Below are 15,240 nucleotides of genomic sequence, written 5' to 3' on the forward strand. Positions count from 1 at the left end.
AATAATAAAAGGAGAAGAAATTAGGAGGGAGTAGGTCAGGGCATGGGAGGAGTGGCATGGGCATACAATACTCACATATACAATTCTCAAAAATAAAAGTAAAATAAAATACTTGAAAAGTGGTGCATACAACTAAACAGAACTCTGAAAAGAAGAAATATAAATGGCTGAGATACTATTAAAACAATGTTCAACTTTCTTAATGCACCAGAGAAATAAAAATTAAAAGCATTTAGAGATTTCATTTTATACTAATCTGAATGGTTAAGATTCAGAAAACAAATGACAACAAATATTGGCATGGATGTGGCAAAAGGGGAACCCCTTTCCACTCCTGGTGGCAGTGGAAACTGATTTAGCCACCATGGAAATCAAGGTGGAGGGGCCCCAAAAATCCAGAAATAGGGGCTGGAGAAATAGGGGCTGGAGAAATAGGGGCTGGAGAGATATTTCAGCGGTTAAGGACACTGGTTGTTCTTGCAGACAACGCGGGTTCAAATCCCAGCACCCACATGGCAGCTAACAACTGTCCGTAACTCAAGTTCCAGGGCATCTGACAGCCTCTTCTGACCTCCATGGGCATTGCATGACACGGGTGCACTGACCTACATGCAGGCAACACATGCTTACATATAAAATAGAAATAATAAATAATTTTTAAAAGTTTTTTTTAAAAAAAAGTTAGGAATAGATCTCCCACATGATCCAGCTGTAATATCCCACTTCAGAAATATGTATTAATCCATGTCCATGACTCCTCTACTCATAAGAGCCAGGAAATGGAAATAGCCTAGAGGTCCATCAGTTATTGGGTGAATAAGAAAAAATGTGGTACATTTCCACAATGTTGTATTTTAAAATATTTAGAAAAAAGGGACTGGAGAGATGGCTCAGTGGTTCAGAACACTGACCTTTCTTGCAGAAGGCCCGGGTTTGAATTCCAGCACCCACGTGGCAGCTAACAACTGTTCATAACTCCAGTTCCAGGGGATCTGACAGCCTCTTCTGTCCTCTGCAGGCATTGCACCACATGAGTGCACTTGCCTGCATGCAGGCAATACATGCATACACATAAAATAAAAATAAATTAAATACTTAGAAAAACAAAACTATGAAATTCACAGATGAATTGGAACCAGAAGCAATCATTCTGATGAAGGTAACTCACATCCATAAAGACAAATAGCACATGTTTTCTGTCATATTTGGATGTTATCTTTGGATATAGGTATATGTTTCATTTGGAATACCATTAGTGGTTTTGAAACCAGTAAGAGGTTATGAGTGTTGGGGCATCTTTTAAGAGAAGGGAGACTGAATACAGTCATATAATGGGGAAAGGGGGAATAACAACAGAGAAAGGATGAAAGTGGAATTTGCGTGGGTAGGTTGGGGTAGAGGAGGGCAAATGGAAACCTACTATTGTAGAATCTCTCTAAAATATATACTTGTTCATTTATAAAAAGAATTTAAATGGGCTTACCCTATAATAGAGGGATAACACTCAAACTAGACATTTCTTCTTAGCAAAGAAAAACCTTGGTACCAGGAAAGGTTACCTCCCTTTGAGTTTTTGGCCAGTAGAATACCTTGACCCTCCAAACATTATAGGCTATTGGCACTGGTGTTTGGTATCACCAGAAATTTACAGTAAGACACTATTTCTGAAGACAGCACATACTTGAATCCTAAAACATGAAGAAATCAAGCAAGTGCTGACATGAAATCTTCATTCCTACTCATCAGAATTTATAGTACTAGAAGGTGCTAAACGTCCTACCAGAGGAGAAAAGCAATATTTCTACCTGTAAACCCTGCAAGCTACAAAAATGACTGAGTTCTCATATATGCCCACTAGTGCAATAGTGGCATTATTATTAGGGGGAATTCCCCTGGTTCTGCTTGAATATAAAGCTTACTGCAGAGGTTGAAAACCATACCTGCCACCATAACTGGTGCCAAGAACCTATGGCTAAATTGGTCATGGGCCCTGGGGAAGAATCTTCTACAATATTCTATTAAATGGACATCATATTACAATGACACCTAACAACTCCTTGTTGCATTCATTGATTAGTGAGTCTCACAACTCTCTTGGAAGAAGTTTGTTCTTGGAATAAAGGGTAGTTATCACAGAGATCCACAAACGCTCAACATGCAGAGAATAAAAGGCTGCAGAGTGCTCAGCCCTAAATGAATCATTTACATAACAGCCTTCCCCACAAGACTTGGGGACTTCTCAGAATAGGGAGTAGAAAACATGCTAAGTGCCAGAGGTGGTAGATGACTAACAGGTAATAGTGTTTTCTAGACAACACAGCAGTTGCACATATAAACTCACCATGCTTCTGATAACATGCACAAGGCCAAGTCAAGCTCAAGCCAGACAAAATCTTATCACAAAATGGAGAGTTGGACATGAGGTCCCATCTTTAAGAAACTATTGGCATTTGGTAGCTGCTAGGAGAGAAACAGTGATTTAGAATATTGTATCAATTTTCCTATATTTGTTGAGGCTTCGTTTCTATCCTAATATGTGGTCGATTTTGATGAAAGTTCCATGGATTTAAAATAAGAAAGTGTATTCTTTAGAATTCCTGTGGAATGCTCTGCAGAAGCCAGTTATATCTATTGGATTGAAAATGTCATTTAATTTCAGAGTTTCTCTGTTTAGTTTCTGTCTGGTTATAAGAGTGGTATATTGAAGTCACCCATTATTACTGTGTTGTGGTCAAACTTTGGATTTAGATCTACTAGTATTTCCTTTATGAAGCCTCATGTCCCTGATTTTTGTGTAAATGTTTAGAATTGCAACATCTTGTTTGAGAATTTATTCTTTAACTAGTCTCTTCTGGCTAATTTTGGTTTGAATGTTTTTTGTTACATATTAGAACAACTATGCCTTCTTCTTTCTTGGTTCCATTTGCTTGACAAACAATTTTCCTTCCTTTCACCATATGGTAACATCTATCATTGATGGTGAGGTATGTTTCCTGGAGGCAGCACAAAGATAGATCCTCTTTTCTAACTCAATAATTTATGCAGGTCTTTTTATTATGGACCAGAGACTACTAATATTGAGATCTATTGATCAGTATTCATTAATTCCTGCTATGTTGGTGTTGTAGTTTTGTTTTCTTAGACCTCTTTTGATTAGCTGTTCTGGAGATGTTTACTTTTTTCCTTTTGTGCTCTTGGGTGTGTTTGATCTCTTCAGACTGACATATTCCTTCTTGTATCCACTGTAGAACTGGCCTAGTGGACATAAATTCCTTAAATCTATTTTTATCATGATTTTTTTTCTTTCTCCTTTAGTTACACCTACTAGTTTTGCTTGATATAATAGTCTTGGCTGGAATCTCTGTTCTTTCATGGCTTGCAGGACATCAAAGCAAACCATTTTCAATTTCATAGTTTCTGCTGAAAAAAAAAACTGTTCTTGTTCTTCTGATGGGCCTTGCCTTTATATGTGACTTTATCTTTCTTTCTTGTACCTTTCAACATCCTTTCTTTGTTCTATACATTTCATCTTTTGACTATAATATGAGATGGGAGGTTTCTTTTCTTGTCCAGTTGATTTAGTGTTCTATATGCCCCTTGAACCTTGACAGATAACAATTTATACAGATTTGGCAAATTCTGTTTTTTAAAAATATTTTATTATTTTTATTTTATGTGTACAACTGTATTGTATACATGTATGTGAGTGAACTCATGACGTATAATGCTTGTGGAGGTCAGGAGATGATGTCAAATCCCCTGGAACTGGAGTTACTGATAATTGTTAGCTGCCATGTGGGTGTGGGGAAATGAACACAGGTCCTCTGCAAGAGCAGTCAGTGCTCTCAACCACTGAGTCAACTCTTCAACTCCTAGATTTGGCCGATTTTCTCGTAAGATTTTATTGAAAATATTTTCTGTACCTTTGCCCTGGATTTCTTCTCCTTCTTATAAACCTAAGTTTGGTATTTTTAAAGTGTTGTAGAGTTGTTGCATGTTCCATGCCTGTGTTATTTTAAATTTATCATTTTCTTTGATTTAGTGATCTATTTTCTTTGCTGTGTCTTTTATATTTGAAGGGAAAGGGACAACTATGATCCAGAGAACTTACTGTACTCAGGGTCTACCCAGGATGTCTGGTACCAGCTAGGCCTGTGAGTGTGGGACCATGAAAATTGGGACTAAGATCTGGGAAACTCTCTGTGCTTTTGGCTGCTTAACAGGCTACACAACCCCAGCTAGGCCTGAGAGTTTCAGATGGTAGGGAAGGAGATGGGAGGCTAAGGTCTGGGAATGTATGCTAGTATTCTATGATTTACACAGTTCCAATCTTCTAACCAAACTCAATTCAGGAATTCATTTTTAACGTTTTTGAGAGTTAATTAAATTGCATATATTTGTAGTGTACAGCATATTTTGATACACATATACAATGTATAATGATCAAATCAGGGTAAATACTATATCCATCTCAAATTTAAAATGTTTATTTATACATATTTATATATTCATGAAGTACAGTGTGATCATTCAGTGCAAGTACACAATGTGTATTGATTTAATCAGAGTAATTTATAATTCCATCTCCTTGTGACTTTGTGTTTGCAAGTCACTTTCCACAATGCTGTCATTTGGAAAGAAATTTATCTAGAAACACCTTGAGAGCTTGTTAAAACACAAACTGCTGGACATATGCCTAGAGATTTAGAGTCAGTGGACTTGGAGAAGGGCCCAATGATTTCCGTTTTGATCATTTATTGAGATATAATTCACACAGAATAAAATTCACTCTTTGAGGTATTCAATAATATTTTGTTCAGTTTTCCCTTTTTGTTTTTAATTTTTTTTCATTTTAAAAACTTTTACAGATTTATATTATTAGACTTTATGTACAAAATCATTTGTTTTCAAATAAACATTTAATGCACTACAGAACTGTGCAACCACCATCCATGACTACCTAAATCCAGAACATTTTCCTTACTATAAAAAGTAACTTTATAACCCATTCACATTCACTTGCAATTTGCCTCCTCTCTATCCCCTGACAAGCACTACTTGGCTTTTTATGTCTATGATTTCCTATTTGGGACTTCGTATATAAATTGAATAATATAACATGGTATTTTTATGTCTACCTTCTTTCAATTGGTTTCCAACTGTCATTTCATATTCATTCATGTCATAACATTATAGTTTTACTCTTTTTAATCATTGAATAGTGCTCTATAGTATAACTATGCCAAATTTTGTTTATTCATTCATTGACTAATATCCTTTTGAATTGTTTTCATTTGGGGTTATTATGAATACTGCTTCCCAAAACGTTCTGTACAAATGTTAGTTTGGACATGTGTTTTCAATTCACTTTGGTGTATGCCAAGTAGTGAAATTGCTGGGTAATATGTTAGCTCTGTGTTTAACTTAATGAGGAGCAAGAAAACTTTCCCCAAAGAAGCTGAACGGTTTGGCATTCCCACTAGCAGGGCATATGAAGTCCGCTTCCCTGTACTTAATTGCTGCTCGTCACTATCTATTGTATTGACTATAGCCATGTTAGTGGGCATGGAATAACATTTCATTGTGGTTTTTTATTTCAATTGACAAGAGAAAAGTGAGAGAGTGACAAAAAAGAGACGAATGTGAGATCAGAGGAAACAAGGCAGAACTCAGATCACACAAAAGAGTAACTATTGGCAAAATAACTTCTTATTCTTAATAAGATAAAGAGATTCTGTGGGGTTTGAGAAGAGTTGAGGCATTAAGTCATTCACATTTTAATAAGATCACTCTGGCTGAGACTTAGAGAATAAACAATTAAAAAGACAAAAAACTAAAATCAGGAAAACCCATGTCCACCATATTGAAGCTTTCCATTTAAAATCTATAATCTAACTAGACAACACTAGCCATGCATTAAAAAGATAATAAATTCACTTAGACTGTAATGTTCTGAGGTCAAGTTTACTTATGCATACAAACTACTGCTAAAGCTGTTACATAAGCAAAAGTTATAATAAGCTTATAATGACAAGATATTTCTGTGTTTCGTTTTTGTCTAGGAGAGATACAGTACCCATAAGGTACTGACCATATATAATGGCTTAAGATAAGGCAGTGAAAGTGCATAATTTCAGGCTCTGAGTTCACTAATTTTGGGCTTTTATAACTTGGTACTAATTTATTTGAGCATTATTTATAAAATGTAAATAGTAGAATTTGTCCTATTTTACAGTGCTTTTGTCAAAATTAAATAAAATAAACATTATTATAAAAAATAGAACATATTATAGAAAATTCCAAACTTAAATTTTGATGTGTGTAATCTACAAGTGTTATTATTATTTATTTAATCCCTGATAAAATAGCCTGGAAAAAGCAGCTTAAGGAAGAAAAGATTTACTCTGGTGCATCGCTCAAGAGCACAGTCCATCAGGGTGGGGAAGGCATAGCAGTAGAAGCTTGAGGCAACTGGTCACATTACCTCTGGGCTTGGGACAAAGAATTATTTTTGAAATTGTCTTAGATCTCGATGCTAGAAACTCTATCTTTGTCCAAATGCTTTCTTAAAGGAAAGACAATATGCATCAGAATTTTTTGGTCATGGGGCAGAAAGCCAGGGCCAAATAGGATAAATTATAATTGTTCTAAATTAGAATTGAAGAGGAAAAATTAAGACAACGTCTCTTGAAAGCCTGTTTGTCTTGTTTACTGCTGTATTGTCTCTCCATAGTTCATAGAACATAAATATTTATTTGCCTAGCAAAATATTATTAATCAATCGTGTTTGTTATGTCAGTTTGCATTCTTTTATATCCATATTAAGGCACGATGTGAGTCAATGAGATCTAATTAAAGGAAGCAGGAGAGAATGAACAGGTGCTGGTATTGTATTAGTTACTTTTCTGTTGCTGTAGTGGAAATACCATGACCAAGGGAACTTATAAAGGGAAGAGATTGTTTGGCTATGGTCCCAAAGGAGCAAGAGTCCATCAGTGTGGGGGAAGCATAGTAGCAGAGGTGGCTAGGGTAGGAACAGAAGCTAATTGTTCACATCTTTAAGCAGGCACAGGAAGCAGAGAGTGACAGGAGATCCAGCAAGGCTTAATAACTCCCTAAGACCATCCCTAGTGATGTGTTTCCTCCAGCATGATGAGACCTTCTAAAATCTCACAAATACTACCACTAACTCAGGACAAAATGTCAAAATACTTGAAGCCTATGGGGGACATTCTCTTTCAAGTCACCACATTCCACTCTCTGGATCCCATAAGCTCATGACCATATAAAATGCAAAATGCATTTAGTCCAACCTTAAAAGTCCCCATAATTTTTTCCAGTCTCAATATTATTCAAAAGCCCATAGTCCAAAGTCTCTTTTGACACTTAGGGAAATCTCTCAACTTTAAGTCCCTGTAAAATCAGAACAAATCATATCTCCCCAACATACAGTGGAAATGAATACACATACCCATTCAAAAAGAGAGGAATAAAGACATAATGAGGAAATACTGGAACAAAAAAAGACTGAAAACCAGCAGAGCAAACACCAAATCTAGTAGCTCCACTTCCAAATTGTGGAACTTTATTTCCAAAGTGCTTAGATACCTCAGCTACTCCAGCTTTGCTGCATGCAGCATACATCTCTCTCTTAGGCTGGTACCACTCACTCTATGCAGTTCTCCTTGGCAGATGTCTCACAGCTTTGGTATCAGGAATGTCTTCTTGGGGTCTCCACTGCCAACCAGGCTTCACCTTCACAGCTTCACAAAATGACCTCATGTTGCCTGGCCTCAGCAACTCTCTGAAACTAAGAGGAAAAACCAACGACCCCTTCTCGCTTGCATCTTTTGTACCCCTAAAACAAGCACCAGGTGAATGACACTGCCAAGTTTGGCTGCAAATTTGGGGTGAACCCCGGCCTGTTTTATTCATTTTTGAAGTTTTTCTCTGTTGCGGTTTTCTAGCAGTAGAAAACCCCAGCATTTTCACAAAGTGGAGGCTTAGCTGGGTGTGGTCTTACCCTGGATGCACTCTCTCCATTGTTTAAGTGCAAATATCTAGGCCTCTCCTTAATCATTTTAATCTCCTTATTAGAAGGATCTTCTCCAGCACATGCCTTGACTGCAACATTAATCTTCCTTATTTTTTTTTTAATGCAAACTGTTCATTCTGCATTTTTTTTCTGCCCCATTTAATCTTTTTCACTGTGGATCTGCATAGTATTCACCATTAAGTGCTGTACCACCATTTCTAGGTTAAGCTGCCTTGAAACATCCTCTGCCAAAGAAATCAGTCTGCTGCTTTTCAACTTAGTCTCAGGCAAGGTTTTTGGCTATGGGAAGAATCCATCCAGACTCTTTGCCAAAATATCCCAATTGCTGCTTAAGCCCTTTTTTCCATCTGGAACTACATTGTTCTCAGTGCAACTTTCTTTCAGGTGCCTACTAGAATGACCTGTTAATCTTTCCTTACAGGAACCAGTCACTTTTCTAGCTCAAACTTCCAAAGTCTTCCATATTCCCCTAAAACCCCACATGTTCAGGTTCTTTGCAGCTAACATCCCACTTCTGGTACCAATTTCTGTTCTCATTTTCCTTTAATTGCTATGACAAAATACTGAGACCAATGCCAACGTGAGGAGGAAAGTGTTTATTTTATATTACATCTTCCAGGTCACAGTTCATCACTGACGGATCCCAAGGTAGGTTCCCTGGAGGTAGGAGCTGAAGCACAGACCATAGAGGAACAGTGCTTACTCACTTGCTCCCCTAGCCCATGCTCAGCCTGCTTTCTTATACAATACAGGACCACCTGTCCAGAGGTGGCACCACACACAGTAGACTGGGCCCTCCACATCACTCAACAATCAAGGAAATACCCTGCAGACATGGCCACAGGCCAGTCCAATGGATGAAATTGAGGCTCCCTTCTACCAAGGTTTATCAAGTTGACAATTAAAGCTATCCAGCACAGGTAACAGAAACAAAAAATTGAGTGTGGTGTGGTTCTTACCCTTAGATACTCCATACTTAAGTCCTTCCATGGAACTCATCTAGAAAAGGCACTATAAACATTGTCTGGGAGAGGTGAATTGCAAAGTATGATTAGAAACTCAGCAGTACATGAGATATGCATGCAATCTCAGTCAAAAGCAAAAATATGTGTAAAATATGACCCAAATATTTTAAACTTGTACAGGAAAATCTCATTTTTCAGAAAAATTATAATGGTGATCTAAATAAGCATAGAGAGTCTTTAGTCCAAGAAAGAGAGAAACAAATATCTACTCTCAAAATTCATGATAAAATGGTCACCTCTTCCTTCCTTCTCAACAACACCTAGTTAAGGATCTTTTATTGTAGCTTCTAGATACACTAGGCTCCAATAAGAATAACCTGTAGTTTTATTATGTAAGCTTATTAATAACCTCATCTATTTCATGTTAAATTTAATATAGAAGAAAAATTAACTTTATATAGTACTTTATAGTTTAAGCTATTTGCATAATTTTTCATAACATTGTCAACTTGCATGGCCAATAATGACATTTCTTTTCATGAAGTAACTTTGCAATTAATATAGTGTACAATGCTAAAGTAGTAGCAGGAGCTGACCATAAGACAAAAACAAATAAATAACTTCTGTCACATTCTTTCTGAGGGCTGAAAAATACTCTGAATTTTAGACATACTTGGTGAGAATTATTTAATTAATGTATAACATTGAGATAGATACCATTATGGAGAACAAAGTTCACAACAGATTTTTGCCTTACAAATGTCACAATTACCTTTCCATTGAAATATTTAGCATCCTTATATAAAGGAAAATAAGTTCAGGTAATCATGACTTTTCCATTAATTACATACAAACCATCAAATATAAGCTCTGTTTTCAGCTTGGAGGAAAAAGAAATAAAGTGAGGATACGAATAGGGAATCAGAGAAAGGAAAAACAGGAGGTGGAAAGGAAAGGTTTTATGAATATCTCTGTACCGAGACTGTAGGAAATGAAATGTGACTTATGCTGTAGTATATGATAAATTTTATCAGACATGGCAATTATCACATGTCACTGACTGCTAACAGAAATGGGTTATAATGGGTCAAGATTCACTTCTCAATGCCAGCAAGTTCCCCTTGCCCCTTCTTTCATCACTAAACACAGTATCATGTTTTGTTTTTGCTTTTGATTTTTTAGCATATTTTCAGACATGCATGTATGCTCTCTCACAAATATTAGTTTCCTCTTAGGTTTATTCATAGATTTAAATATCCCCTCCCTTTGCCAGTAATGAATATCTGTTGGCTTTGATGTTCACTGTCAGTGATAAAGAGATTTCACATATATATGGTACAAGCTTCTTAAGCCCATGACATCCAACAAGATGTTATTCATCAATATATAGCAGAGAAGAAGCTCAAAGATTAATAAATGTCATGATTAAGAAGAAAAAGACCATTGAATGTATTCCCCATTGCTTTGAAATACAAACGTTATGAAACATTACTATGTATATTTAAGCTACTTCTTTTCTACATACATAATGTAATCCTTATAATGGTGTTTATTTAAAACTCCCAACCACAATGCCAGGCTTATTTGTGAATGCTTTTAATCCCAGCATTCAGGAGGCAGAGGCAGGCATATCACTGTGAGTTCTAAGCCAGCCTCATCTACATAGCGAGTTCCAGGCCAGCCAAGACTATAGTGAGACCATGTCTCAAACAAACAAACAAAAATTCCAACCACAAAGTTCCTTCAGAATGCCTTGTATACAGTGAAAATATATTAGGATTGTGTACACAGTCATATATTTATGGAAACACATAAATACATTTATACATAATTACTTGATACAGATTGATTTATATAAATAGGTAAATAGATAGATATTCTGCCTTCTGAGTTAAATTAAAGAGGCATGACAAGAAAGAGTTATATTTAAGTGACTGCAAGATATGAATCATATTTAGCAGATTTTTTGGTTTTGGTCCCTGGATACTTTAACTGATGCTTTATATTCTCAGCAATGGAGTTGCAGGTTACATAAAGGGCCTGGCAATTCCACACGTTCTTACGTGAATCCCTTAAGCATCATTTTACCAAGAGACAGTCTATGATAATCTTAACACATTTAAAACTTGAAAAACTAGCTATATAAGTATGAAATATTCCTTTTGAAAAGCTATCTTTATTCTACTTGGAGATCACTTTAAAAATTGTAAATATTCTTAAAATGTCACTATTAGGGATTAGAATTTTCTTCTGAGAAATTCTAATTAATCATAACTGCTTTCCATATTAAGAACAATTCCAAGTTCTTTTAGTGGCATCACATAGAAAAACAATGATCCTTGGGTGAGCTGTGATATTGGCATAGTATAGGATTGGCTACATTTGAACCGAGTCTACTTTGCTTCCCAGTTAAACAACCTCAAGCCTAAAGGAAGAAAAAAGAACAGCCATTTTCCATCTAAAGCAATTGTCTGTACCTAACTCTTGTTGTCCTGCTGCTCACAATACATGATATGGCATCTCATTTTTCCCCATAGAAAAACCTTTATTTCAGGGTTCCAAGTAAGGTTTCTCTGAGTTCAGATCAATGTGCAACTCAGAGTGGTAAAAACAAACTTTCTTTGTCTTGAATACTAAGAGAGCTTGATGCAAACATAAAAAAATTCTTTAACATGCATAATTAGTCTTTGTTTTTAAAAGGCATTCCTAATCAGCTCCATATATTATTACCATTTTGAAAATTTTGTATATCTATATATCTCTCTATACTTAGTTAATGTCATACCATTATCAAGAGCAGCAAGTACTTTTTACACACACATAAAAAAAAAAAAACTGCTTATGTTTGTTAAATGGAAATCCAGTTGTGGAGATATCACAGCAACGACTCAATTCCTACTGCCTACCAAGTGACTAAGAAAAAGATGATTTTGAATTAGACTTCCAGTAATGTGATTTCAAGAGCTACCAAGACAAAACAGAGTACACTAACTCTTTAATTCTGCTTGAGACCAAATAACATATACGCTCGTATAATGGACTCCCAGGATAGGCTTGAATAAATCAACAGAACACCAAATTATATACTAGAAATTTTATAACTCTACCAGTTCAAAATGATTTGAGTATTGAATTTTATCTATTCATCCTACCTAACTGATTAAGGAAAATCATACTGAAGTCCTAATGGAAAATAACAATCATATCTCATATTTTTCATGTGCTGATGTAGGTAAGAGTCTTTAAGAGGGATTCTAATTTTTAATTTATATTCTGGGTTATCTTTTATCAATAATACATATAAAACTGTTCAAGATTCCTACTCTGATACCAATATAAACTCCATGTCTCAGAGCTGCATATCAAAGTGGCAAACAGTTAACACCACATAGATCTCTTTGACACTAATATGGAATTCATGCTTGTTTCATAAATCCCTTGATCAAACATTCAAAAACATTGTGCTGTGCAAATAGCAGTCCAGAAGCAAAATTTACACGCTCTGTCAATTACTTTGACCACAAATTATATGATTTTGCAATGCAGGATGCTTTTCAACATATTTCAAATCCTGTATTTTAGTGTTAAAATGTTATATTCCCCAAAGTGAAAATATGACTGAAGGCAAAGTAAGAGGCTTCCTTAGATGGTTCTCTTAGTTTTATGAAAAAGAAAAATCATGGGGCTGGAGAGACTGCTCAGCTGTTAAGATCACTTGGTACTCTTGCAGAGGACCCAGGTTCGATTCCCAGCACCTACATGGCAGCTAACAACTGTCTATATCTCCAGTTCCAGGGGAATTTATTGCCCAATACTGACCTCTGTGGGCATTGTATGTCACAGGTGCACATATATGCATGTAGTCAATACACTTCTACACATAAAATAAAAATAATGAATAAAATATAAAAAAAGAAAAGAAAAATCACCATTTTTCCAATGCTCTTTTAGACTTATCTTCAGCTAACAATGGGCCATACACTTATACTTGCATTTTATAAGTATTATGTTAAATCTTACAATAACCCTAGTAAGTAGATTCAATTATTTTCTGTGTCTCAGATAAGAAAACTAAGAATCAGAGAGGTTAATTGATGCTCACAATTTCAAAATCAGCACTAGTATGGTCAGAATCTGGGAAATCTAATTTCGTTGCTCCCAGTTATTGAAGTATGTTTACCAGTACATTCAAAATTCTAATGAAAGTAAAAAGTGCGTTAAGGTACTCAAATCTTCTGAGAAGACTCTGCTATATTTCAGGAATTATGACAGATAACATAGACAATCTTATGTAATTCTTATACCAGCCCTAGTATTTAAGGACCAACATTACTTCATTTTGTTCAGTGTCACTTAAAAGGTTAAGCAAATATGCATTAGAAAAGTAAGAATTTCTGTTCACAGTTGGTAAGAGAGAAATGCTTGATGTTTACTCTGCTTTCATCCCATCTGTACTCTTAAAAAAAAACCCTAACACCAAAAATGTGGTTGGCTAAATTGTCTTGCCTATTTTCCCACTTCATAATCTTTCTATACTTTTTGTATTGAGAGTAAAAGAAACTAAATGACCTTGGGTCAAACAGAACATACCTTTGTGTTTCTAACGTTTTCAAGCCACATTGAAATCATTTAACTGTCATCTTGTGTTAACTATTTTCTTGGGAATTGAGTGGCACTGTTAACATTTTGAAAGGCAGCAAATCTAAATGCTTATTATATCATAAGAATAGACAATTAGAAAAAGAGTATAAAACAAAGTACCTTTACACAGGCTGTAATTGCATCTAGTAATTAAACTGAAGTGTTTCATTTTCTCAGTCAGTTCATCAGTGACACCAGAAAATAAACAATTTAGGAGTGAAACCCTTGGGGGCAAACAATAGTAATTAATTGCATTTTCCAAGGAAAATAGGTTTCCTGAAGTCTGTTTGGGATGACCTCTTGAGTAATATACCCAGTGATTTACTCTGTGAGCATGAGTGTGGCGTTCAGAACCAGACCTGATTGGATTTGAATATTCATACAGTCTCCAGCTTGATTTATACAGCAAATCCATCTTTATTGTCAAATTTATTGTCTCCTAGGTTAAAATGAATGATGATTTATATTCTGAAATATTCACATCACACAATGAGATAATCAGCATGGAAAGATTTAGCTCTGGTGGAAACACATAACATAGGGCTGTTACTAACTCCTTCCAACTTGGAATCTTCATAAGTATCAAGAACGTATTTTTTTTTTTTTTGGCGAGCTTGAGAGGTGAAATGAAAATATTTATGTGTATAAATTTGGGTCCATATCTTATCTGTTCAGTGGATAGAATAAAAAAATAGAGATTGTCTGCTTTGCCACTGTTCACTTACACAGAAGAAAGCTGTGTTAGAGAATTATGTGCATCTTTTTTGTCAGTTTTGATCATGTGATACAGACTGCTCTGAATTTTGCTTCTGACATGTAGCCTGATTTATACTGCTTGTTTTGATACCCGACCTAAAGTGAGTTTTATTCTATGTCATGTCACTTTATTTAATCAAGAGCTCAAGTACTAATTTCTCTCCTTTGTGTTCTTATGATGTTAACATGCCATTGGAATTAGATAGGCATAGATAAGAGCCCAGCTCCCACAATATACCATGCATTACTTAGATTTTTGTCATATGATAATCCTAAAAATAGTGGTTTAAAATACTGTTAGTGAGCTCATGATTTTACAAGAAGGATTTTGTGTTTGGATTGGTTCTTCCAGGCTAGTCCAGGGTCACCAGATCGCAAATAATGCTTATTTTGACATCTGCAAGTAACTTCTAGGTTAGATGTAAAGATTGGTCTGTGACTTCAGTTGGCAAGGCTCTTTGTTGCCTCCTGATATTTCTTTTATCTTCCAGCTGTCTTTTCAATATCATGATGTGTAAAGATTTCAAGCTCAGAAAGAGAGTTTAAGTCCAAACAGGCCACCACCTTTGCCATCTCTACTATCGTTCCATCTGTCACTTCCAAAGACAGATTTCAGAATATGACTAGAAAATGTGAATAGTAACAGGCATGAAAAAATTGGGAACTACTACCACAAAAAATGAACATATACACATATAAGAAAGCACAAGATAGTTTCTTAATATCTGTCCTAGTTTCATAGTTAATTAATAGGGTCATTGTGGGAATTAAAATTAACAAAAAATAAATGGGGAAATCAGCTAACAGGGAAGGTACTTAAAA

At 35.5% G+C, this 15,240-nt stretch overlaps 1 protein-coding gene and 1 pseudogene across 1 annotated transcript in view; both read left to right on the forward strand.

Annotated features, from left to right (window-relative positions):
- The window catches only part of Il1rapl1 (interleukin 1 receptor accessory protein like 1), a 1,446,478-nt gene that overhangs the window by 1,285,353 nt on the left and 145,885 nt on the right, over positions 1-15,240 (forward strand). The window lies entirely within an intron of this gene.
- The window catches only part of LOC108490175, a 203,201-nt pseudogene that overhangs the window by 114,517 nt on the left and 73,444 nt on the right, over positions 1-15,240 (forward strand).

This window comes from Nannospalax galili, unplaced genomic scaffold (assembly GCF_000622305.1).
Source record: "Nannospalax galili isolate Female #2095 unplaced genomic scaffold, S.galili_v1.0 scaffold7, whole genome shotgun sequence".
NCBI classification, from domain to species: Eukaryota; Metazoa; Chordata; class Mammalia; order Rodentia; family Spalacidae; genus Nannospalax; species Nannospalax galili.